Below are 27,568 nucleotides of genomic sequence, written 5' to 3'. Positions count from 1 at the left end.
AGAAGACACAAGTTTCATATTGGAAATAGACGGTAACCTAGGGGTTAAAAAGTGAGGAAATTAAAGAAATTAATATCAGCAGAGCAAAAGTATTGGAGAAACTTAAGGGGCTAAAACGCGACAAATGTCCAGGACCTGATGGCTTACCCCCCCCCCCCTTAGGGTTTCTAAAAGAGATTGATGCAGAGATACTGCCTCTGACCTGCTCTTGTAGCCACAGTATTTATAACTCGGAAGTTATATACCAGTTAGTTATATACCAGTTATCCCCTGAAAATCCTTATGTGCCACCCATCATTACTATCAAGAGGAGGACATTGGCTCCAGTGGGCAGGTTCACCTGCCTGGGTAGCATTCTGTCACACAGCCCACTCCTAGGTGAATGAACCACAGATCTTTTAAAGATAGTATTGTCTTTGAGAAGCTTTTCTGCACACAGGCCCATCTGACACCTGATATGCTGAGGGATTTCCTTTCCTTGATTTCCTTTGGGCTCTCTTTTTTAGGCAGCAGGATTAACAACTTGCTTCAAGCTTTGTCGTGCCATTGTGATTCATATTTTGCCACTTTGTCCTCACACAATGATTATGCCTCTACGTGTTTCACTAAATTGGTCTTCAGTTAATCTTATCTTTTGAATTAACCACCATGAAGCTGCTTCAGATCACCAAATAAGATGGTGATGTTAAGGGATAACAAAACTTAAGATCTCCAAGGTAATTGTGATAACATCCTTACTGTATGTGAATAATAGCTGGGCCACTTACAGTTGTCACATCAGAAAATTCAATTGCATCGACTTAGGTTTCCTCAGAAAGGATCATGAAAATTCAATGGTGGTACTAGATTCGAAGCACTGAGGTGCTCAGAAAAGCAAGTATTAGGCATAAGAAGTATTATAGTAAAGGCGTAACTAAGGTGGGCTGATCACTTAGTCTTAATACTTGACACTAGACCATCCAAGAAAGTATTATTATGGTGAGCCAAAGCTTGGTAAACACTCTCGTGATGGGTAATCCAAAAGAAAAGATTGCCTGAAGACCAGTTTAGTAAAACACAGAGGCATGATTATTGTGTCAGGACAAAATAGCAAAAGATGAATCATGGTGGCACAACAAAGCTTGAAGCAAGTGGTTATCCTGCGACCTGAAAAAAAGAGCCCAAAGGATATCAAGGAAAAATAATCCCTTAGAACATCAGGTGTCAGATTGACCTGTGTGTAGGAAAGCATCTCAAAAAGCAGATTTTACACTCATATGAGAACCAACTTGTGTTAATTGGGGATAAAGCATAGGCTATTATTATCATCAATAATGCTCATACCATCGTCAACACGAACTCCTGCATTGGATGAACTCATCAGGGCACATGCAGGTTAAGCGTTCAACAAGAAAACATTTTCTTTCCATCTTAACAATCTATTAACAGTTGTCCCTTGGCATTGTTGATGGAAACAAGTTTAGAGGAAAATGAAAGCTAAAGGCATTCAATTCCCCAGACCATGTGGTTACAGATTGTACTGGTTTATAATGATGGCTCACAATGCCTTCTAGATAGGTTTGTCCCATATTTTTGAACTTTTTAATGATTGGTTACAACCAAACAACTTGCCAGGCCACTTCAAAGAGCGCTAAGAGTAAACCGCATAATGTGGGACTGGAGTCATAGGTCACCCCATTGTGTTGGTTAGGGGTAGCAGGCTTCATTCCCAAAAGTGCAGTTGTGAATTCCTCAGGTTGTGTAAAGTACTTGGAGTTTAAACAATACAGTCTTCTCCAAGAGAACACCATGCAGGTAATCACACTTACGTACAGTTCCCACAACATGGCTATTAAAGTTTGGCATTTGGGTTATATCAGCTAAAGTCATTGGGCAAAGGGCACTTTGGGGACTAGTAGGAAGGGGGCTGTGGGGTTGGTTCAGGTGAAGCTTTGCCCACTTCATGAGGTTAGAGTCAGGCTGAAACAAATGGATGGACAAAGTTGGAGGCCTAATGGTGGTGGGGTGGGAAGATCACAGCAGAAAATAGGGTGGAAAGGAAGTAGGTGACCTGAGGCCAGAGCCCCGAAGGGCTTAGAAACACACATATCAATCTTTCTATAACAACCTTTATATTTTAAAGTGGACACACACAAGGTAGCTAAGATGGCTGTCAAAGGGGCAGGTGACCTTTGCAACTTCAACACAGGCTATATCGTTCTTCTGGAAAGTTCCTAATTGAGCCATCCTTGGTGGGGGACTTCAATACTCATGCCTAGGCAGCATCACTTTGTGGAATTCATACCTGCCATCTTCAAAGTTCATGCTAAACACAAAATTAATGGACTTTTAGACTCTATGTCTCCGAGTTTGCAGTTTAACAAAAGAGAGCTGACGAGACCAGTCATCCACAAGTTAGGTATGAAAGGCCACCGTGTACCTCCTATTGTGTAGTGATGTCTTGGACTTCCAAACCATTCTGGTTAGATAATACCAGTATTGGTCATGTGACTGAAAATGGCTAGAGTTAACTAGTTTTGATCGAAAGGCCCAGAAAAGCCACAGAAACTGTAGAAACAGCATATTTGCTTTCTAAGAACCAGAAGGCTGTAAAGTCTTTAAAGCCTCCCAGTCGGACTCTAAAACTCCAGGCCCATTTGTAAAGATATTTAACCTCCCAATAGGAACCATAAGTGCCTGGCTTCGTGATCTGCTGAGCATTCATCTCTTCAACGGAATCCTGCAACAATCTGGATATTTGACCTCAACCATTTGAACCCATCTGAACTACAAATCCAAGAGTGGAAAAAGGACTCCTTTCTCTACCGGGATAACAAAGACTGATCTCCTACAACAAGCCAAATACATGAACCATTACCTATTCTTTTGGTTTAACACTTGCAGAAGCGCATTTTCCTCTTTAATTGTATTTTTCTTGTGTGTGTTGTGTGAAATAGCGTTTAGGCTTGGAATGCGAGTATGAATAAATAGCCTTCTCTATTTTTAAACCCATGAAAGACTGCTGTCGGCTCTTTACTTTGACCACATACTAAAGGGGGCTTAGAAACACACATATTGACCTTTCTATTACAATTCCACTGATTGTGGACAGTAAGGAAAGAGAATGGAGTTTGGTGGGAGGGGGGGGTGGGGGTTGGTTTCAGTTTCTCTCTCTCCCTTCTGTCTGTAACACACAAGTTCAAAGCTGGTAAGGGGGTTGGAGGCTCCGAGTGATGTAACTCTTTCGAGTACAAACACGTTTCCATCTGTTTATACAGATGAAGTTACATTGTTTCACAGTTTACCATTGTGAGATTTGAACTCTTGACCTTGGGGTTGCAAGTCCAGTACCATAACCACTTGGCTATTTAGGCCAAGCCCAAAATTTGTAACTCTTTCGAGTACAAACCCATTTCCACCTGTTTCAGATGAAGTTACATTGTTTCATAGTTTGCCATTGTGAGATTTGAACTCTTGATCTTGGGGTTACAAACCCAGTACCATAACCACTTGGCTATTCAGGCCAAGCCAAAAGTAACTCTTTCGAGTACAAACACGTTTCCATCTGTTTTTCAGATGAAGTTACATTGTTTCATAGTTTGCCATTGTGAGACCCGAGTGATGTAGAGGCACCAACAGGTTGGGGGAAAAGAGGAAACTGGATTGGCCAGCTGCAGGTTGATAGATTTGAGCTTTAGATAGTAATGGGGAACTATTGGAAGGGGTAGATAGAGGATTAACGGGGGGAGTAGCGCCTTGAGGATAAATCCAGGCCAACAGGAGCTTGTAAATGTAGGAAGTCCCTAAATTGTGATCATTTGCAGCCAGAGGTTAATAAAAAGAATGGCAGCACAGCGCCATCTAGCTGGGAGGTTCAGCTGGGATGATTTTAAAAGTGCACGACCACGAAAATGAATAGGATAATTCAAACACAATGGCAATAGTGCGAACAGTAATACAAAAACAGAATTAACTGGAAAAACTCAGCAGGTCTGGCAGCATCGGCGGAGAAGAAAAGAGTTGATGTTTTGAGTCCTCATGACCCTTCAACAGAAATAGGTGAATTCAAGGAAAGGGGTGAAATATAAGCTGGTTTAAGGTGTGTGTGTGTGTGTGTGTGTGTGTGTGGGGGGGGGGGGGGGAGGAGGACCGGGGGGGAGTGGGGGGAGAGAAATTTCTTCATTTCTCTCCCCCCCCTCCCCCACACACCTTAAACCAGTTTATATTTCACCCCTTTCCTTGGATTCACCTAGTTCTGTTGAAGGGTCATGAGGACTCAAAACGTCAACTCTTTTCTTCTCTGCCGATGCTGCCAGACCTGCTGAGTTTTTCCAGGTAATTCTGTTTTTGCTTTGGATTTCCAGCATCCGCAGTTTTTTGGTTTTATCTCTGCGAATAGTAATACTTTGCTATAATTATGTAGAAAATTATTACCTAACAAGTAGTAGGTGGGTATGGAACACTTTTATGCTATTAAATTGATTAACATACATTATCCAGCTACTTTTACTTAACTGAAACATTGTATGCTAGCCTGGTTACATTTGACTTTTATTCAGGCAGCATGGGTTTTTTAAATCATTGCCTCAATCGTTATTCATTTTCTGCTACCCTTTATGTGTAAGTTAACAGGGTCGGGTTGTTGATGGAGTAGGCTGCAACGATAGAGCATTCAATCACAAATCAACCAGAAAAAGATGTCAAACACTCACTAATGGGGACGATGTAACCCAGTCTTTTTGACATGCCTCACATCAGTCATTACTGAGTGGTGTTGATGATGATGATGATAAAGAACTCTACAAACAACCATCCCAGCCTCCCAACCGGAAAGGAAGAAGATGCAGGAGAGGAAAGGCAAGTGATAGGTACTTCAAATTATATTACATTAGAATGAGATATACAATCTTGTCTATTTATGGTTTCATTTTCTAATTTAAACTAGGTAATGTAGCACTGATTAGTAACAAAATGAACGTTTTTTTTTACAAGAGATTACACAATTGTATTTCTGCCATGCTACAGGTACATAGTTCAACAAACAAATGGCTTTTAAAATAAACACAGATACCAATAACCAGTAATCTGTGCAGTCGCAGTGGTGTCTGTAAGTCATAATATGCAGGTACAAAATACTCTCCAGTTTCTTTTGACTATATTCCTCCCCTAGGTGCCACTGAAGTCTGTGGTTTTAATTATGCTAATTGTAAGCCATTTCCAAGCACTTAATCTGTCTTCTAATGGACTGCAAAAAGAGTAGTTACAATACCTATGTTGCAGACAGTAACACTGAATACACTTGTATCCCAATCCAGAAATAGTTTCAGGCTTTAGTGTGATTATTTCAGAAGCAGATATGTAACAGATCCCTGTGACCAGACTTGACTAGCATATGTGCTGTGAATTATTTAATGATTTGAATCTTTTTCTTAAAGCTGAATTGTCCTTTTGCTGTGAAATTCATCTTGCTTAATTCAAATTATTGCATAATTCAGATATTTTTACTGCAAAAAACACTGAATCATCTCCAATAAATTACAAATACTCAAATAAATTGTAAAATCAGCATTATAAATCACACTGATAATCACTCATTCTGTTTTATAATTGTCTCAGCTGCTAAAATCAAAAGAACAAGTTGCTCCCTCATCTTTAGAGACCAAAAATGGATTTGTAGATATGATGTGTAAATGGGACAAGGAAAAGCAGCAGCAGCTCAGGGCGTGACTAAATTGATTTAAGCCTAATTCACTTATTTAGGTTATCAGTCCATTTCTATCTAATCCCATTTCTGAGCTAAGAGAGAGTGCACATGCAGGCAATTATTGACCTAGATGAACAAATAAGCCTTTGGGCCTTGGAGATGATTGTCTGGTATTGGGGCTGTGATTGGTTTGTGTGGGGGGAGGGGTGGGTGTGTTTGAGGGGATGAGCGTGGGACTGGCTATGCAGGTGTATGCACAGGTTTGGTATGTGTGCATGAGGAATTGTGGGTGTGAGATGGTTCGTGTGTGTGTGTGTGGAGGTGTACATGTATGATTTTAATCATGATTATAGAAAGGTGGATTAATATTCTGCAGTTTTGCTTCACTCTTGTTGTGCATATGTAGGTATTTACACAGAACTTTGCCTCTGGAGATTAAGTGGGTAGGATGAAGAACTGCGGATGACTGTACGTGGTTTGCAGATGGACTGCACTTGTGGCACTATTATTCCACATTTTATAATCTTAGCTTGCATATCCGGTTAACTAGAGCCATGCTGAACCAGCACAACAGACTAATACCATCAGTTTCCCATATGCTCACAGACGTATCTGCCATCACTGACAATCAATCACTAATGAAGCAAGGATTCATGTGTATGTCTTTGAAGTTAAATACATAAATTGTGAAAAGAGGGAGTATCAACATACATTACTTTGAAAGATCAAACTGTTGCGTATTTTGTGTTTTTCTGTGTCTGTTTCTGTTAATGTTTAAATACAAATGTTCAAAATTCTACAGCTAATAATATAATCAGGATAGCAGACTGGGAGCTGTTCTTGACGGTACTAGACAGCTAAATTATTTGCAATTTAATACATGATGATTTTGTTAATTGAATTGGCTCTGTATGTATTTTAAACACCATTAGGTTGTGTGACCAGGTAGCTCTCCATTATCCTTAATGATTTTTGACTAGACCTAGGGGCCATAGTTTAAGAATAAGATGTCTCCCTTTTAAGACGGAGATGAGGAGAAATTTTTTTCTCTCATTTACCTGTAGCATTCTTTTATCCAGGAAACAGTGGAGGTTGGGCCATTGAATTTATTCAAGTACGTGTTAGATTCTTGGTAGACAAGAGAGTCAATGGTTATGGGAGGGCAGACTGGAAAGAGAAGTTAATACCACATCCAGATCAGCCATATCTTATCAAATGGTGGAGAGGCTTGAATGGCTGAATGGTTGACTCCTGCTCCTAAGTCCCATGTTCATATAGACATTCAGAGAATTTAATAATCACAGGAAAGGGAGCTTGGAAGGAAAATAAAGGGTTAAGCCCCTGAGCCTTTACACTGAGAAAATCTGAAAGATTTCTAAAGCACATGGAGAATTTTCATGATGGAATGCAAACGGTGAATCTACAGTAAGCTGCTGAAAATTCCTTTAGAACCAGTCGATGAAATATATTTAGTTGTGAACCTGGTAACTCGTATATAGGTTAATCAGCGGTTGGGTCTTCCTTAATGATTAGAAATTGTTGGCTTGCATTCTATTTGTTGACAACGTGCTCCATCTTATTTCCTCTACGCCAGTTTTAGTGTTCCATAAAGCATATGCTGAGAGACTCCAGGAGGTCTTTGCAAAAAATAAATCGATTAAGGCAACCAAAAATATGACAGAAGTAAGTGAATGATGGATGCTGACACCAATGATAAATGGTTTAATAGCAAACGGCAGTCTTGGATAGTTTATCATCATTAATTTTTAAGTGAGCAAGCTGCAGGTACATTTATTTATTCTGTACTTTCTGATGAAATAATTTCTGGCTTATTTGGCATTAAATAGGTAAATATCACATTGGTATTAAGCTTGTTATTGAAAAAAAAAGCAAGCTCAGTAAGTTTACCTATTAAATAGGCAAGCCAATAAGATCCCTAGTTTGTACTGAGTTAGTTGATCTCAGTCAGATATTAGAGGGGGGATTCAAATTGGTCCCGGGGTCCCACGTTTAAGGAGGAAAATGGACTGCTCCTAACCCTTATTTAACAACTTCTGCTGGAAAAATATACATTTCTTTCTACCCCATAATGTTACCTTGGAAGTCCCCCAAGATGTTAATTATGTATCAATTGTATTTAATTATATACAGCTGGTGGGCATTAATTGAGGTTTCACTTAAGCACATATAAAGAGACATTTACTGAAACTGTGGTGTCGGTTAGGAGATGTACGCTTATAATGTTTCACTCAGTAAATAAATGTAAGACTGAGTAAAGATTGGCTCCAGTATCATCCTTTAACAAATTGCTTTCTGAAATAGAACACAAGGGTTTATCTTTGCTTTCTGTTTAGCTATATGCTGCCCCTTGGTGACATCATCCACAGATAGGAAATCAGCTTCGATATATATGCTGATGCCTCCAATCTCTAACTCTCCAACATCTCTCTTTATCCCATAATTGTTTCCATAAAGCTAACACTGACTCCTATCCTCTTCCCTGGTCACCGTCTAAGTCTGAACCAAAATGTTTGCAACCTTGGTTTCCTGTTTGACTCCAAGTTGAATTTTCAATCTTAGAGCCTCTTGATCAACTTCCAACTTTGTAACATCAACAACTTCCACCCCTACTTCCACCATCTGCCACTGAAACCCTCAACCTTGTTGCTGTCACTTTCAGACTTGACTTTGTGATGATCTGCCAGCCAGCCTCCCAATGCCACCACCAGGACCTGCCGCAGATGCATTTGCCCATGACAGTATCGATAGGAGTGACCACCACATGGTCATTGTGGAGACAAAGTCCCACCTTCATACCGAGGATACCTTCCATCGTGTTGTGTGGTACTACCACCATGCTAAATAGGACAGATTTCGAACCGGTCTAGCAACTCAGGACTGGACATCCATGAGGCACTGTGGGCTATCAACAGCAGCAGAATTATACTCAAACACAATTTGTAACCTCATGGCCCAGCATATCCCCCACTGGAACCCATACCATCAAGCCAGAGGATCAACCCTGATCAATGAAGAGTGCATGAGGACATGCCAGGAGCAGCACCTGACATACTTAAAAATGAGGTGCCAACCTCATGAAGCTATAACACAGGACTACTTGTGTGCCAAACAACATAAGCAGCAAGTGATAGAGCTAAGCAATTCCACAACCAACGGATCAGATCTCAGCTCTGCAGTCCTGCTACATCCAGTCGTGAATGGTGGTCGACAATTAAACAACTCAGTGGAGGATGAGGAGGCTCCACCAATATCCCCAGCCTCAATGATAGGGGAGCCAAACACATCAGTGCAAAAGATAAGACTGAAGTATTTGCAACAATCTTCAGCCAGAAGTGCCAAGTGGATGATCTCGGCCTCTTCCGGAGGTACCCAGCATCACAGGTACCAGACGTCGACCAATTCAATTCACTCCACATGATATCAAGAAATGGCTGATGGCACTGGATAGTACAAAGGCTTTGGAGACCTGACAATATTCTGGTAATAGAAGTGAAGACTCGTGCTTCAGAACTTGCCATGTCCCTAGCTAAGCTGTTCCAGTATAGCTACAACACTGGCATCTACTGGAAAATTGCCCAGGTATGTCCTGTACATAAAAAGCAGGACAAATCCTGGACAATTACCGCCCCATCAGCAGTAAAGTAAGGGGAAGGGGTCAACCATGCTATGAAGTCGCACTTGCTTAGCAATAACTGCTCACCGATGCCCAATTTGGGTTCTGCCAGGGCCACTCAGCTCCTGATATTACAGCCTTGGTTCAAACATGGACAAAAGAGCTGAACTCCTGAGATGAGATGAGAGTCACTACCCTTGACATCAAGACCACATTTGACCATGTGTGGCATCAAGGAGCCCTAGCAAAACTGGAGTCAATGATAAACAGTGGGAAAACTCTCCACTGGTTGGAGTCGTATCTAGCACAAAGGAAGATAGTTGTGGTTGTTGGAGGTCAGTCATCTCAGCTCCAGGACATCTCCGCAGGAGTTCCTCAGGATAGAATCCTCAGCCCAACCATCTTCTGCTGCTTCATCAATGACCTTCCTTCCATCATAAGGTCAGAAGTGGGGATGTTCATTGATGATTGCACAATGTTCAGTGCCATTCGCGATTCCTCAGATACTGAAGCAACCCATGTCCAAATGCAGCAAGACCTGGACAATATTGAGGCTTAGGCTGACAATGGAAAGTAACATTCACGCCACACAAGTGCCAGGCAATGACCATCTCCAACAAGAGAGAATCTAACCATCGCCCCTTGACATTCAATGGTATTACCATCACTGAATCCCCCACTATCAACATCCTGTGGGTTACCATTGACCAGAAACTGAACTGGACTAACCATATAAAGACTGTGGCTACAAGTGCAGGTCAGAGGCTAGGAATCTTGCGATGAGTAATTCACCTCCTGACTCCCCAAAGCCTGTCCACCATCTACAAGGCACAAGTTAGGAGTATGATGGAATGATCTTCACTAGTCTGGATGAGTGAAGCTCCCATAACACTCAAGAAGCTTGACACCATCCAAGACAAAGTAGTTTGATTATCACCCCATCCAATCCCTTAAGAATTCACCCCCTCCACCAATAACACACACACACAGCGCAGTGTGTACCACCTAGAAGATGTACTGCAGGAATTCACCAAGGCTCCTTGGACAGCACCATCCACGACCACTACCATCTAGAAGGTCAAGGGCAGCAGATACATGGGAACACCACCACCTTGAAGTTCTCTTCCAAGTCAGTCACCATCCTGACTTGGAAATATATTGTCCCTCCTTCACTGTCACTGGGTCAAAATCCTGAAACTTGCTCCCTAACAGCATTGTGGATATGTCTACACCACGTGGACTGCAGCAGTACAAGGCAGCTCACCGCCAACTGGATGAGCAATAAATGCTGACCCAGAAAGCAAAGCCCACACCCATGAATGAATAAAAACAAACAAACTTCAGCTCATTCAAAAATCTGCTGTCCATCCTCCAACCCTGGATCAGCACTCATTCATACCACCAACCTGCCCTTGCTAGACAATCAGTCACTAAAGCTTCATGTTTAAGTGGTCATCCTTCTAATTTCAATCATTGCCTTCATATCTTTGTAGCCTTTCCAAGTGCCACACACTAATGTTTCTTCTCTTCTTGGTTCACCATTATCAGCTATGCCTTCAGCTACTTAGTGCTAGGTTCAGGAAATTCCTCTCCTACAACCCTCCACCTCTGCCTCCATCTTCAAGCGACACCCAACTCTTGGAACAAAATTTTCGTTACTCAGCCTGATATCTATTTTGGTTCATCATCCATTTTTTCCTTGCACTGCTGTGAAGTAACTTCAAGATATCTCTCCACATTAAAGACGCCACCAGAAATAGATGCAGTTGCTGCAGTGCAAGCATTGGGTAAAGAAAGGAACAGGCTTACCTGTGATGCCTCTCAAGGTTGAATCACTGGCAAGCAGCCAATGCCCAGGTTTATACAGGAAATATGGCCATGCTTGCGAGGTATGAAGGACATCTAGCGCTCATGGTACCACACCCAAAAAAGGGTCTCTGAGTTCAAGGACAGGGGTTAGAGTGTGGGTGGTTGAATCAGAGGGAGGGAAAAGTTGTGGAAAAAGACAGAATATTACATTTTTTGAAGAAAAGTTTTTGCTGAATCTGTATTGATATCCATTCTGTATTGGAGCTAAGACCTCATTCTATACTTGTGGCTAATTTCTAAAATTTTAAAACTGCACAATGACCTTTTTAAAATGGCTGAAGACTGCCTGGCCCTGAATAAGAGGGGTTATTCAGCAGTTTGGCAGAAACTCACACCGCATTATCTCAAGAGATGCTAACAACACACGTGGGCTGTAGGGACCAAATTCAAAGCGAAGTATACCAAGGCCATCTGCATTTCCGAACCCACCTGGCCAACTAAAGTCTACTGGTCTGCTAGGACAAAGAGCCCTGCAACCTTTCTTTCAAATTCCTAATGGTTGGAACTTTAACAATTTCAGGAACAAAGGGGTATACACCGTTTGTCAAAGCCAAAGTGGAGAAGTGGGAGTCAAGTAACATGGTGGAACTTGTAATATCATCTTGTGGAGCTGCGAAGCAGTCTGCATCTTTCCAGCTACCTAGCAGCAACATAGAAAAGGGGCTCTGACCTGGTTTGTTTGCCTAACCCCAATCTACACTTTTTCTACTGGCAATTCTGAACTTCTGTACTTTACCTTCAAGGCTGATATATTTCTGCATGCCTATCTCATCATGGAAGTCAACTTTCTGCTGGAAAAGTGAATTATCCAGCATCAGTTCAGCCTGCCGGCCCTGGTGAAGGAATACATCATTGGACTTTGATTCAGAATTTTGAACACACTTGAAATAATAATCCTTTTCTCTGTGGTCTTTTTCCCTGCAAAAATTTTTCTTTCTGTATCCCTGTCTTTAATGGGATGAGTGAAAAGGAGGCCACATTGCTACCCTCCTCCTAGGTTTGAGTGTGTGCAAATAAACTAACCCTCTGAGTTCATCCTATCACCAGTTTGCTGTGGGGTTATTAATAAAAATTGGATCACACCAAAACTGAGGATTTGGGAAATACGTTGTCACTTACAAAAGCTGGTGGGGGGGTGGGGGAGGAGGTTGGAATAAAGCAAATCAAAACACCTTTCTGTTTGCAGATTGGTGGTGAGAGGAGCAATCAAGCCTCTTTAAATCAAACCCTCTCCTGTCTGCAACAATCCCATAACTTTATAAGTCAAATGCTTAAAGGTCTTGGAACTCATTTGAGCATAAATATCACAATTGGAAGCCGTGATCTTGGAGGTATTTGTTCTATCAATCAACCTGCAACTAGGAATATAGCCTCTTGTGTGTTGCATTACATTCCTGGAGTATACAACTTTCTTACCATTAGCATAAACTTATCACACATCTCATTAGTTATGCAGTTAATAAGTGTGTAATTTTGACTGTAAATCTCACTTTTGTGAAACATCCGTCAATGACATGCTTGCTCCATATAAAGCAAATTATGTAGTGAGTGCTGAAATCTGAAACAAAAAAATAAATTACATGGAATGCACAATTGGTCAATCAGCGTTGGAAAAAGATAGATTAGTGCTGTGGTGATTTACCTATTGTGCATTCCCAACTTTTCCTTTTTGTAATTCAGAATGATATCCTGCGTTTCTATGTATCTTTCATTGCAAGTCTTTGCTGGCTAGGAAAAATATTTTGTTCTTGGCAACAGTGCTTCAGGACTAACGGCGTCCAGAAATAATCTATTGGCTAGTCCAAAAATACCATGCTAAAAGCTGTTATGATGCCATTTTGAGAAAAAGCTCCCATTGAAAGTCCTACCCCTTATTGAAAGAATCAATATTTGCCTTTGTATCTTACCTATCACATCATAAAGCATTCCACACTATAAGTCTTTTATTTTTGAAGAGCACTAAGGGTGACATAGGCAAAACAGTCATTCTGTGCCACTAGCAGAAACAGCAGGATGTTTTGTTCGGTTGTGCAAGTTGAAGCGAGAATTTGACCTGACGACTTGGAAACCTTGCTGGTCTTACTTGAATCATAGAATCATGGAAGATCTTTTAACATACATCTAAACAGGCAGACAGGTCCTTGGTTTGTTGTCTAAACTGTAGGTTGGACATATTCGTGTCACACACAATTTCTGTTCTCTCAGAAAGGCTTACAATTGGCATTTCTATTCAAATTCCCTCAGAGAACTCTGGAGTCATATAAAACTGATGGACCACACAAGTTAATAATCTAATTTCAGCATTTATTCAATAATCCTTTACATGTAAAACATAGGTGAGGTATATTAAAATTTCTGTACATAACTTCAATGAAGGATTTTCAATCAATAATGTATTAGTAGTAAATTCTGCCTTTGCACCTTGAAGTGCCTTGAATACAATTATATTGTGAAAGAAAATAATTCACCCTCCTCGACAGTTTATTATTTACTTGTGGTGCCTTAGGCAATGGGAAATTTACTGGAAATAGTGTCTTCACTTTGGCTTGACGGGGTTCACTGCTTGGCTAACAGAGGAAGAATTCTACTCGTCTAGTAAGCAGGCTGTAAAATGGGATGACAATGCCTGTCAGTAAAGTGTAGTACAAACAAGCCATGCTGCGCAGGAGAGGATTCTGCTTGATAGAATTTTAATTGAGAGGACCAGCTGCTGCCTCCTGCTGTGTAAATACTGAGCTCTGAAACAACAATCTTGCACCCAAATGTTGCTTTTGGATAATACAATACATAATATATCACTATAACTGAAGACTGTCGTTAATAAACTTCAAAGCCTGCTATTAACTGAGAATGGACCTCAAATGATGTGATGTTTCCACTGCATAATCTGTGTTAAGAATAGGGCAGAAATGCAAGAAATACAATCTAAAATGTACAATGAGATCGTATTTCCAGGGAATAATTGCACTGCTAACTAGATAATCATGATCCATATCTATAGGATGGTTACTGGTTTACCTCGAGCTATAAGTTCCAATTGAGAAAAGGTTATTAGGGCTCTGAAAGAGAAAATAAGTGAAGCTCATAGGTGTACATACTCACAGAAAAATCAGAAAATAAAGAATGTGAATCATAGAAATTTACGGCAAAGGAGACGGCTATTCACATTGTGTCAATGCTGACTGGAAAAAAAAGAGCTATCTGGTCTAATTCCACTTTCCAGCTCTTAGCCCATAGCATTTTAGATTACAGCACCTCAAGTACCTCTTAAATGTGATAAGGGTTTCTGCCTCTACCACCCTGCCAAGCAGTGGGTTTCAGACCATCATCTGGGTTAAAAAAGTTGTCTTCAATTCCCATGTAATTCTTCTACCAAATACTTTAAACCCATGTCCCCTAGTTATTGACCACTCCTCTAAGAGATATAGGTCCTTCCCATCCACTCTTTGTAAGCCCCTTAAGCTTATAAATCTTAATCAAGTCTCCCCTTAGCCTCCTGTCATGAAGAGGGGCAATATGGAATTAATGCAATATCTCATCAGCTGGTTTCACTATTAAACTTTTTAAAAAGAGGAATGTTTCATTGGAACACAAAGACGCTGACTTAAAATGGCATTCAACTTGCACCTGTGTAACCACACTCCATTCTACATCTACAATGTCTACGGAGACTCCAACAGAGACAAATACGGCACCCCTGGAGGCGTGACCCACTCTTTCCTATCTCACAAAGATGGAGGGTAGACCCTCCAGGAGTTTAATGGTCGGGACATTAAAAACCTAATTGCCTCGGCTAAAAGAGACAATGGCTAAAGATCAGCCCAGGCAAGGAGAACCAGTTTCCTTTTGGAATTCACAATTGATTGTGAACTGCTTTGAACTGCTGTGATGAAACCAGAGACTGGCCCCATGTGAACCAGCTCTTGTGCGTAATTTGGTTTTTCAACTAACAGACAGAGATACTCCAGCTGCTGCAGTGAATGGCTGTTTTCTTGCTCTCTCTCTCTCTACAAGGGTCCATCTAACCTTTGAACCCTGTTTTGCTGAGTTAAAAGTGTGTCCACTTCTCTATAACAGGGACTCTATTAAAAGCCATTGGATTTCCAAAAGTGTTTTGTTTCCAAGGAAAAAAGGCACACACCAGCTATGATCATAAGAAGTAACTGCCTCAGCTGAGAACCCACGCCTTTGATACGTTGTGGATTTTAATTGACCCTTTTAAAAAAAATCCACACTTTAACATCTGATACTTTGCAAAGTTGCATTTTTCCTGCATGCTTGGAGCTTGAGCGTGTGTTTGCTTGCGTTAGTGGGAAATAGGAAATCATTGTACATTTTAAATATTTTTACCTGGATGGGTTCAGTACAATAAAACTAACCCCTTACGTGTTTCATTAAAGAATACCCGTCTGGCTCAATTCTTACAAACTGCATTTGGTCAAATAGATGCCAAATCAGCAATACAGCATCCTTTTAAAAGTCAAAACCTCTGCTACAATCAAGCAAGGACAGGAAAAAGAGAGGAGTCACTGCACCCCTCTTCACCAGGCTATAACACTCATTTGTTCCAAAGAAAACAAGCCTAGCCTATCCAATCTTTTCCTCGTACCTAAAATTCTCCAGTCCTGAACATCCTCCTAAGTCTCCTTCATGCCTTCTCTAGTGAGATAACATCCTTCCTGTAATACAGTGAACAGAACTGTATCCAGTACTCTCGTGTTATGTGCAGTTCTAGCATAACCTCCCTGCTCTTATATTCTGTACTCAGGCTAATAAAGGAATGCATCTTTTAAGCCTTCTTAACCACTTTATCTACCGGACCTGCTTTCTTCAAGGATCTGTGGACATGCATTGCCAAGGTTTCTCTGTTTCGTTGCACCTCTCAATTATGTGCCCTTTATTGTGTATCTCCTGGTGGCGTTTGCCATTCCCAAATCCATTATCTCATGCTTCCCCGGATTGAATTCCATTTGCCATTTTCATGCCCAAATTGATACCTTCCTGCAGTCTATATCTTTCTTCTGCATGATCAATCATATGTTCAATTTTTGTTTCATCTGCAAAGTTCTTAATCATGCTCCCTTCATTTAAATCTAAATAATTGGAAAGCAAGGGATCCAGTACTTTCCCACTGGTAACAGTCCTCCAGTCACAGAACCTGTGACCTGCTGGCCATTGCCCTTTGTTTCCTGCCACTTACCCAATTTTGGATCTAAATTGCCATTTTCCCTTGGATTCCATGGGCTTTTACTTTTCTGACCAGTCTGCCACGTAGGACCTTGTCAAAAGCTTTGTTAAATTCATCTGCATCTGACAATCACTTCAAAGCTCCAAGATAATGGATAGAAAGTAACTTCAGCAGGAAGAATTTTGTAAGGTTGGGGAGCTCAAAAAAAAGTTGAAAATAAACTAAGTGTCTGGCAATTTGCATCATTTGAAAATAACAATGATACTTTCATAGCTAATCAAAACTACTTTTGGGATAATGTATATTCAAAGAAGAGCCAAGAATATAGTTAGAAACGTTAAGCTAAGCATGTAGGGTGGATAACTATCCGGAGAATTGGTAAGGATAATGCAAAACTTAATCAGGAGAGAAATAAAGAGAAAGCAACCTTTAAAAAGTTAGCATAGAGAAAGGTTTATTGGGACAAACGTGAGAATACACAGAGACATACCAAAAGATGGCCCGAGGTTCAGAGATTGAGCAAATGTTTAGCTGCAGATTCTTAACATAATAGCAAGAAGGTCTTTCATTATTTATAATAATACAAAGGCAATCACAGAATAAGTAACAATCATAAAATGTACATATGGGGTCAAAACTGAAGGTGAGCATAATACAATTAACATTTTAAATGATTACTTCCTCCAAGTATTCATTAGGGAACCCAGGAGCAACATGCTTTCCTGAAATAGCAACCAACCAAGTAAAATTCATTCATTTGACATTCAATACAATCATGACTGTTCTTCTGCCCCAACTCCATTTTCTCACTGCTCCACATCTTCATTGGTTCCCTGAGAGATGAAAAATCACCCAACCTAGCCTTGACCATACTCAACAATGGAGCATCCACAATTCTCTGGGGTAGGGTAGGGTTCCAATGACTCACCACCCTCCGGATGAAGAAATTTCTCCCCATCTCCACATCACTTGCAGGGCAGATCAGGTAGGAGTGACAAATTCCTTTGCCCGAAGGACATTAATGAACCAGGTGGGAGTTTACAACCCAGTTTTTACTTATGGTAGTAGTCAACAAATTACCAGTCTTATTGGACCCAATTATGCAGTTTCCCATGGTTGGAATTGAACTCAAGACCTCTTCTTCAGTGCCATAACCACTGAAGTTCTGTAGTAGGGCAGGTGCCTCTTTGCGAATATTAAGAACATTTTGAAGAAAAGCTGTAGCTATTGTTCACCCCCAAGTTTTGTTCTGAATCCCTTAAGCTAAAGAACAGATTTTCATGCTTGGTATGCCCTCCAAAAGATGCAGGTCCCACGCTATAAATTGACTCAAACTGCCCTCTGAAATAGCCAAGCAACCTACACAGTTGTAAAAACAATTACAACTTGAGAAGAAAGCTTTCCTTATCAGGGAAACTAAATGTGACAGCAAACAAATGTGACCTTACAAGCGTCATCAGCATCCTGAAGGCAGCTCACCACCACCTTCTCAAGGGCAACTAAGGATGGGCAATAAATGCTGGCCTAGCCAGCGAAGCCCACATCCCATGAATGAATAATTTTTTAAAAACGGTGTTTACCAGTAGAAATTTAACTTGCATTTGGACACCAATGAGCAAAGCTCTTTAATGTGAATCATGTACAGATCTCGCTTCCCAGAACCAGAGAGCAGTACAGAGCCAGCACTGTAACTGCACTGCCAGGATGCATCCCTCTAAATTGAATATTAGTGGTTAGAATGGTACCAGGAGCATAATAAAAATGAAAATCCCAATACGGCTCAACTATATGAATGCAAAATTGGTGATCTGATTTGGAAATGGTTTAATAAAACCATGAGATGAAGGTTTGTTTTGTCAGGAAGCAGCATCTGTCAGAAGCCAAAGGGTGCAATATCAACACATCACTGCAGAGTGCACAACTTTTAATCAAGTATTTACTTTTCACGGCATAGTCTGGGATTAACGATCAAATTCATTCTAGAGAGATAAATGTCTGGTGCCTGGATATTTAAGATGCAAGGTAACAAACCTAGGAAATTTTTACAAAAATAGAAAACAGAAATTAAGAGTTGAAGGTGCCTGAGCGGCAAAGGGTGTGAAGTGGTGTCCCACAAGGATCAGTGCTGGGACCACTGCTCATCATTTATATAAACAATTTGGACATCGGAAGAGGGAGAAGGGATCAGAAGGATAATGTTGATGAGGTTAAGTGAAGGAGGCTTGTATGGAACATAACTTTGGGCCAATTACCTGTTTCTTTGCTGTAAATAGTGGGTAGCAAGCACTGCTTTCTGATCATGTTATGGGAGTTTTTTTTTTGACCTGACTGAAGTCAGGCATTCAAAAATTGCTTCCAAACCCTGAATCCATTCTCTCCACAGAAATCTTCAGTAAAATATTTATATGATTTGAAGAGAATTTAGAGCCTGTATAATCTGGTATTTGTTTAACTAATAATCAGTTCACTTCCTATCTCAAATGAGTTGTAAAGTGGCTGAAAGTGATTTTGTTCCCCTGGTTGGTCTTGAGTTAATTCTGATCAGCTTCAAAAAGGCAGGGGGAAAAGAAAACAACAACCACCTGCTGGCTCTGTCAAGAATCTTTCCTGTTTGGGAATCTGAAGCCAAATTAACAGCAGCTACTTCACACCCACTTTGGATTTTAATGCTACATGACACATTCAGGGCAGCCATAAGATTTCTGAATGTAGGATTTTCACATTTAAGGATAATGCAAACTGAACACTGGCCAGATGCAAGCATTCTTGAATATTTATGTAGTGTACAGTACTGCTGTAAATCTGATTTCAGTATTATACATGTGTTAATCAGCAACTTACAAGGGATAAAAGGTCACAACAATCTTTCTGCTTAACAACTGAACAGACTCCAAAGTGAAATATGCTCCTTGATGGAACAACACAGTGGCTCCAGGCTCATCTGGAGCAAACAAGAGTTTTGGAAGCAAATGCATGTGCCCACACATAGTGATGGCTAGCATCGTTTTCAATGTTGCTGACCAGCTGGTTGATTTTTCATTTTTAGCTCATATGGACCATTCCCAACCTTCAAATCCTGAGAAGGACCAAAGAATTAATGCTGTGATGGCTAACTTCAACCAACTGTGCCAGGCACTACAGGGCATTCTTTCTCTTACTGATGTGTTTTTCTGCAATGACTAACTGGTAAAATAATTAGGATGGAATGTTAGAATGCGGACATTAATTGCTAGCTGGATGGTTTGGTGGGTTAACGCACGCACATTTAAACCTCTCACATTGTGAATCCAGCCCAGCATATTGGGATGAAAGCTTCCCTTTACTCTTTAGAAAGGGTTTCCACCTGAAACATATTTGAGAATTTCAACTTAGCTCCTGAGGGCATAGGCTACAGGTCACAACGGATGTAAATTGAACAATCGTACTTAGAGGTTATTGGTATGGTTGTTGTTAGAAATAGGAAATATCTCACTGGTCCGAAGGGGTTGCTCCTCTAAGATTGGACTGTACCAAATGCAAACTGTTGAAATAAAGTTTTCAGAACAGCTGTTACATAGCTGTCACATTGAATATATAGTGCAGAAACAGACCATTCAGCCCAATCTGTCCTTACCAGTGTTCTGGTATTTGAGCCTCCTCATTTTGTTTTAAATTATTTTGCAGGATGTGGGCATTGTCAATAAGCCCAGCATTTATTGCCCATCCTTTGTTGCTTGAGAAGCTCTAAGTGAGCTGCCTTCTTGAACCGCTGTAGTCCATGTGGTATAGGAGGGAGTGACTGTTTAAGGCAGTGGATGGATGTCGATCAAGTGGGTTGTTTTATCTGGATAGTATTTAGTATTTGAGGAGTTGTGAATGGTACTGAACCTGATACCCACACCAAGTCTCATTCATCCATCATCTCCTTTTCTCTCCTCCTTTAAGCCTCCACTTAAAACCTCACCTCTTTGACCAAACGTTCAGTCACCTCCATCTAATTTCTCGCTCTTTGGCTCAGCATCTATTTTTGTATGTACACACTTCTGCAAAGTGTTTTTCACAATTTACTATGTTAAATACATTGTACAAAGAAAGCTGCATTTGCTGTTGTTTTCTGTATGTCTTGTAATGCAAGTATAGCTTACTGTACTGTGGTTAACAAAAATTGAGCACAGTATTCAAAGTATGGTTTGACTGGTGCTTTATAAAAATGTAAGCATCTTCTGTAGACTTGTAATCCACTCTTCAGACATGTTATTAGCTTTTCACAATTGTTCATCACATTATTGGAACATTGAAAATGGCAGTGTTCCACTTATTTAAATTCTTAACTGCTCCATGAAATAATTGCTGGAAGTCTTGAAAAGCAGCTGCCAATAAGTGGTAAACATTGAGCAGACGGGTCATCCAAAGATAAGTCGAGCAGTATACTTTCCTCCCCAAGGGCAAACAAGATATTGAGACATGTGGAGCTGGAATCATTTTTGAGCAGCACTGGATTCAATCACCATAATGACGAGGAGACAGAGCTGACTCATGCTGCTGGGAGAAAAATCAGCTTTAACCATAAGGAAAATTAATACCTGGTACTGCTGCCACTTGACCCCACCCCATTATTTGAGCCCCAGTTGTGGCTCCCTGCTATCAGCCATGGCTGAGTTGAATGCATGCTTAAGGGGCTGAATTTTTATTTTTATTTTATTTTTTATTAAGATAGGCATTTGTTGCCTATCCCTAATTGCCCTGGAACTGAGTGGCTTGCTAGGCCATTGCAGAGGGCAGTTAAGAGTCAACCACATTCTGTGGATCTGGAGTCACATGTAGGCCAGGCCGTTAAGGGTGGCAGATTTCCTTCAATGAAAGGCATTAGTGAACCAGATGGGTATTTACGACAATCAATGATAGCTTCATGGTCAAACTAAGACAATCTTTATGTTCTAGATTTTATTAATTGTTTTCAAATTGCACCATCTGTCATGGTGGGATGTGAGTTCATGTCCTCAAAGCATTATTCTTGGCCGCTGGATTACTAGGTTACCAATACACCACCGTGTCCTCTGAATGTCCTACTCCTGTTAGCATCAGTGTAAAGGATAGAAGGGAAGAGGTTTCAAAAAACATTTATATCTGGTCCTTGCAGCAGCACAAAAATCTCAACAAAAAATTTCAAATTCAAATTCGCCATTCTGATGCCATTTTGCACCGTTCCAGTTGCAGTCCTTAGCTCAAGGAACAAAGCCAGATCACTTAATTAATGGTACTGTGCAAAGCAAATAGCACTCATTTCAGAGGACATTAAATAATGTGCACCCTGATTGTTTTCAGCAAGAACTAGGACATACAAACTATTAAGCTTCAATGCTTAGGAACTATTACAACACCAGAAAATATAATTTGAATTCACCAATTGTAAATGGATACAATTGCTTTTCACAGACTCTGCAAATATAAACTTTCCTGTGCAATGTCTGTATGCCTGATGTAGTCTTTAAATGAAAAAGACAATTTTAGGTGTAGAAAATACTGACTTACTGCTTTCAGCCAAAATATACAGAAAGGATGTGGCTGACCTCAAAGACCTGTGACAAGTTCAAGATATTTCACAATTGTTTTTCCTCTCTCCATCCTACTGTAATTGAGGACAGAGGTAGAAAGTTGACCTTTAAGCCACACCTTGGTCTGCCCCCAGCTACTTCTCTGACATCTTCTCCTCCCTTGGAACACCTCACTTGTTCACCCATGTATATCTGTTTTAAAATTGTCATTCTCTACTACTTCCAAAATTCTAGCTAGAGTTTCTCAGCAAGCTATCCTCCCCGCTTTCCTCTCAGCCTCTGTATGGAGCAACTCCTCATCCTTGGTGACTTCCATCTCCATCGAAGATCCCTTTCCTCTCCCTCCTCTGAATTTGACTGCCCTTTTGCCTTCCCTAAACCTTTTCCTCATTAAACCTTCCCCACCCATATTTACTGCCAACTCCTGGAACTCAGCATCTTATGTAGCCTCTCCATTCTCATGGTCTAAATCACCCAAAAGGCCATCTCCAACTGTTTCCTTATACCTTTTAACATTACAGGTATTTAACCCCTTTGAACTCCATTTTGTTCTGGGACCATCACCGCAAAAAAGCTTTTTCTTCAGTCATTTACAACGCCACTCCCAAATTACCAACTTCCTAGTGTTTGGCTATCCATTCACCACATTACATCTGCAGCTGTTAATTTGCTCAACCACTTCCTCACCACCACCTTTGATGCCCTTACTCTCAGTGAAACTTTTATTCACACTCCTCTAGTGGTTCCCCTTGGCATGACTCTCATCTTTGATTCTTCAATTCCAGTGGTGAAAACTTGAGCATATCTGGCACAAAACTGATGTACCCATCCACTAGCAGACTGACTAGACCACATCAAATGCTATCAGACATCACTTGGCTGCCCACTGCTCCAGAGTCATCCAGGAAAGCAAATGTGCCCAAATTCATTGTTTCTCAGACTCTGACATCTGCATACGTTCCATCCCTTAGTTCCACCACTGAGGGTTGTACCTTCATTTGCCTAGGCTGTACATCCTGGTATTTCCTCCCTGAAGCTATCCACCTCTCTCTGCTCCTTTAAGTCCTGTTCCTTGATCAAACTCTTTGTTACCCCTCCCAGTATCTTTATTTAGCTTGACATTAATTTTTACTGTTATGCCTATCAGAAATGCTTTGGCCTGTGGCCTGTTGTTTTGTTACATTAATGCATACAATGCTTGATACAAAAGGGCACAATTTCTCTTGCAAGATCCTGTAAGATCTTGTAATAAATGCTCCACTGAAGTAGATACCTTGTAAAGATTGGATATTTCTATTATAGTTGGTAAACTGGCCAAAACATACTTCTGAAATGACCAATAAGCTTGCCAATTTCACCAAGTGCAGACTAGGAAGCTATGCCAATTTCACTGACACCACAAACAAAGGCAGCCATATTAAAACCACTAAGAAGCCATGCCATACAACAAGCAACAACAATTCACATCATAAAAATCTCAATCATGGAAACATTATCAAACACAAAATTGACACTGAGTCACATGAGTAGACATTAGGACACAATGCAAAAAGCTTAAAGCATGAGAGAGAGGTTGGGAGGCTTGGAGGTTTACGGTGGGAATTCCTGAGTTTAGGGACCTCGGCAGCTGAAGGCATAGTCAGCACTGATGGAGCGATGAAAATCAGGCACGAACAAGAGACTAGAATTGGAGAATCACATATCTCAAAGAGCTGTGCTACTGGATGATATTATAGGTATAGATAGTTGTAAGGCCATGAAGGTATTTGAAAATGAGAATTTTAAAATCAAGATGTTGGCAGACCAGTATTAAGTTTTAATTTCATTTTATAAGAAGAACATGTCCACCGAGGACTCAGCCACACCCCTCCCCGTCACTCCCACTCATTGATCAGGGCAAATCAGTGATGAATAAGGGAGAAAGCTTAAGGTGCTGCATAGGATAACTTAGAAATCACTCAATATAAGGTTGCTTTTAGCTCATTTATATTTTTATCGAATAGTCTTGATCTTGTTTTTTTATTTCCAACTGCTTTATCCGAGCTTTCAAAATATAAGAACTCTGACTCTTTATGTAAAGTGACTGGTGTAATGTTTCAACTAAAGTGCAGTATTGTGCAAGATATCATGGCAGTATGCATAATTGGTTAACCAGGGAACTGTCAGTAACACTTCACACAGGTGCAGGAAATTTCAGTGTGAAACAAAAAAACAAAGCTACAATTTATAACAAAAAGCTTTATGCACCAGCATGTCCCAAACAGGAAACTACCAAACATGAGGAAGGTCTATGCAATGAACCGTTGCTTTTACTGGACAAGTCTGGCTATGAGTGACAGAAGTTTTAACTATGTGAGCAGCATCAATTGTTGTTTGTGCATACGTGTATATCTGGAGGGGTGTAGTTGCACTGACTCCCACATCCATATAAACTTGTGTTGCACCATCTCACTTTTACCTTTATCTGGGTTGCTCTGCTGTGCTGCATTCCTTACCAAGAGATTTGCTGCGGTTTTATTTTTGTCACAATTTAAATATCATTTTCAAATTAAAATACATTTTGTCTTTCTATAAACAGTCATCAGGTGGTGCTAGGGTTGGCAACTTTGGTTGGGCGGAGCTAGTCTTGGAAGTTTGGTCACAAAACAATCACAGATGTTATTGCTTTTGCCTCATAGGGTCACCTGTAGATGATTCTCTTTACTTGTGGTTTTGTACCAGCAGCTGTTGTGCAGGAAATGTCAAGAACCTGAAGGACACCATTGAGCCTGGGGAGGAAGGGAATCTGAGAGCAGGGAAGACTGGGAGAAGGATTCACAAGGAGGAAAAGCAGAGGTGGAAGGAACTTTTACTCCAAAGTAACTGATAGTAACACACTAAAGTTGTACCAATAACTAACAGAAATACTGGTAACACCTCATAACCAAGTTGAATAAAATAACTCAATGACAGCCTGTATGTAAATGATAACAAAAGCTGTAAAGCTCTAATCTGCTACATGTAAGTAGTAGTAATCCAATATCCATTCTGTAACAAAAGCTAAAATCACCCTGACATTGCCCAAGGTGTAGTTAGGCTCCATGGTCAATGCCACTTTTACCCAGGCTCCATCTCACTCTCTACTTCTAATTTGGACTTGAGCTGATCTTGGATTTCACACATCAAAACGTGAACTAAACCAGGTTATTATGCAAAGCACAGGAGGCTTGGTGCTTGGGAACATTTATCACTTGGCCCATTGTCCTAAACTCAGCAGCAATATTTCTGAACCATCAACTGGATTCAGATTCAATAAAGGAAAATGTCATAGAATCATAGACATTATTGCTCAGGCCATTTCATCCCTTGGTGACTGTACTAATGCTTATACTCTCTACTGCAATCCAATTCCCCAAATCATCTTTATCCATTCCTTTTCAATTACTTATCCCATTTCTTTTTAAATGATGTTCTAGTCTCTGCTTTAATAACTGTATCATCCTAACGTTAAGGACAACCACGTTCCTTCTCCCTTCCCTCCCTTTAGTTCATCCAATGAGAATTGTCAGTCTCAAACCCCTTGTTCCCCATTTGCCCATTAGTGGAAACAATTTATCACTGTTTGCCCACGGTAAAGTCCTCAGGCACTATATTATTGTTTGCTTCTCTCTCATTAATTGTGCACACCACACCCACTCCATTTCCTCTCTTGCCCCCACCCTTAGACCTCCCAGCCTCCCTTGCCCAATCTGCCTGAGCTCTAAACCCACTGACCTCAGTGACTTGCTACCCCTTGCCCAAGCTTCAATCTTCTAACCCTACTGCCCCCTTCAAGTTCCCAGTTCTGTCCTTCTAATCCGCTATCACTCTCCTTCCCTTAGGTCCCAACCTCTTGTTCCCAATTTCCTGTTCATCCTTTTTCAACACAGTGTGCCTCTTTCTCTTCTCCCATGCCCCGATCATTCCAGTCTCCTGGCATTTTCTCCACCAGCTGGTCTCTTTCTTAGTGATCTCCAACTGGGCGTGACAACACCGACCTGCAGGATCCTCTGAAATAGTAGCTGGTGATATCTTGGAACAGGGAGGAGCTACAGCTGATGTGAGAATGGCATAGCTTTCCTGAGTAGCTAGCGACAGAGACTGGCAGATTCATTTGCTAGTCCAGGAGATTCAAGTGCTATTCTAAGAGGGTTGGCCATATCATCTGATGCTAGCCAGGGGGCTTCCCTTTTCATTGCCCACTTCAATTACGGAAACTTTCAGGTCTCAGTCTACCTGTCTGTAAAGTCAACATGAGTGTATTTTTTTCAGTGGGTTTGGAAGGGTAAAGCCGAGGATCTCAACATGTGAAAGAGGACCATGGAAACTCCAGAAGGAAAAATATCAGACCACAATGTGTAATGTGGCTTATGACATTCCCAAGATTTACATGATTGAGTATTGGAGGCTGGAAGGAACTTAGAAGAATCTTTATACTCAGAAAAGTTAATGGGTTGTAGGGAAGTATTTTCTTTTAATTTATACAGCAGCACCCAAGACTCAAGTATAAACAGGACTTCTGTGACTCATTTGTTAAAACATTGAACATACGAGCCGTTTGGCCCAACTGGTCTGTTCTGGTGTTTACACTCCCCATGACTTCCACCCACTCCTCTTCATCCAACCCTATCAGCCTATTCTTCTATTCCCTTCTCCTTCAGTTGTTTATCTAGCTTCCCCTTAAAGGCATTTATGCTACGTGCCTCAACTACTCCTTGTGGTAGTTCTGCATTCTAGCCACTTAATGTGCATTAAACATGCCTGCTTTTACCTTAAGATAATGATTAATATTGAACAGGCGTGAGTGTGGTGCTGGTGTTATTTTACATTTATTTTAAGTATGGTAAAATAAGCAACATATTAGCATTGCAATTAACCTTGACAGGATTTTAGCCATCATGTGGGTTTTTCACTTGTCTCTCTATATAGTAGTTTAGGCTTGGTATTTGCAGTTCCTCCATAAACAGGTGCTGCTGTACAGATTAGCACTTTGCAAATTTAGAATTAAACACACTACGCATATGGAATAGATGTGATTTACACAGAAAGATGATGAAATACAATCCCCAAAATGTTAACCTATTTTACTCTTACAGATGCCGTCATGCATTTCTAGAGTTTTTTTGGCTTCATTTGAAAAATAAAGGAAGGCTCACATTTACATAGCACTTTCAATGACCATAGGACATCCCAAAGCACCTTACAGCCAATGAAGTACTTCTGTAGTGCAGTCACTGTTATAATGCAGGAAACAAATATATGGAGGTTAGCTGCATCAAGTGACAACAGACTCGTAAGCTGTTAAGGTTTTTTTATGGAATAAGTTTTATTGTCTAATAGATAGAGGAATGGCAGAACAGCTCTGACTCCTGGAATGCACACTCTGTTTCATGTGGAACTCCAGGACATGTCATGTGTCCTGGATTGCCATATGTGCAGGAAGTGTCATGAGCGACAGTGGCTCGAGCTCCTGGTTTCAGACCTTGAACAGCAGCTGGCATCAGAAATAGCAGGACAGAGCAGCTGAATGCATGGCTGGAAAGATGGTGCAGGAGGGAGCATTTTAAACTCTTGGACTTTGAGATCAGCTCTGGGAGAGATGGGACCAGGTTGTGCCTAAACAGAATGGGGGCTGAGTTCCT

General features: G+C 40.7%; 1 protein-coding gene and 1 non-coding gene across 3 annotated transcripts in view; both read right to left on the bottom strand.

Moving 5' to 3' along the window:
- Window positions 1–27,568, bottom strand: part of myo1d (myosin 1D) — a 593,379-nt gene that overhangs the window by 245,585 nt on the left and 320,226 nt on the right. The window lies entirely within an intron of this gene.
- On the bottom strand, window positions 18,696–18,804 carry LOC121269274. Its single transcript, XR_005941329.1, has one exon. It is a non-coding gene; the product is annotated as a U5 spliceosomal RNA (small nuclear RNA).

The sequence above is a fragment of the Carcharodon carcharias genome, chromosome 23, assembly GCF_017639515.1.
Source record: "Carcharodon carcharias isolate sCarCar2 chromosome 23, sCarCar2.pri, whole genome shotgun sequence".
Lineage (NCBI taxonomy): Eukaryota > Metazoa > Chordata > Chondrichthyes > Lamniformes > Lamnidae > Carcharodon > Carcharodon carcharias.
This window is presented reverse-complemented; position numbering and strand designations above follow the sequence as displayed.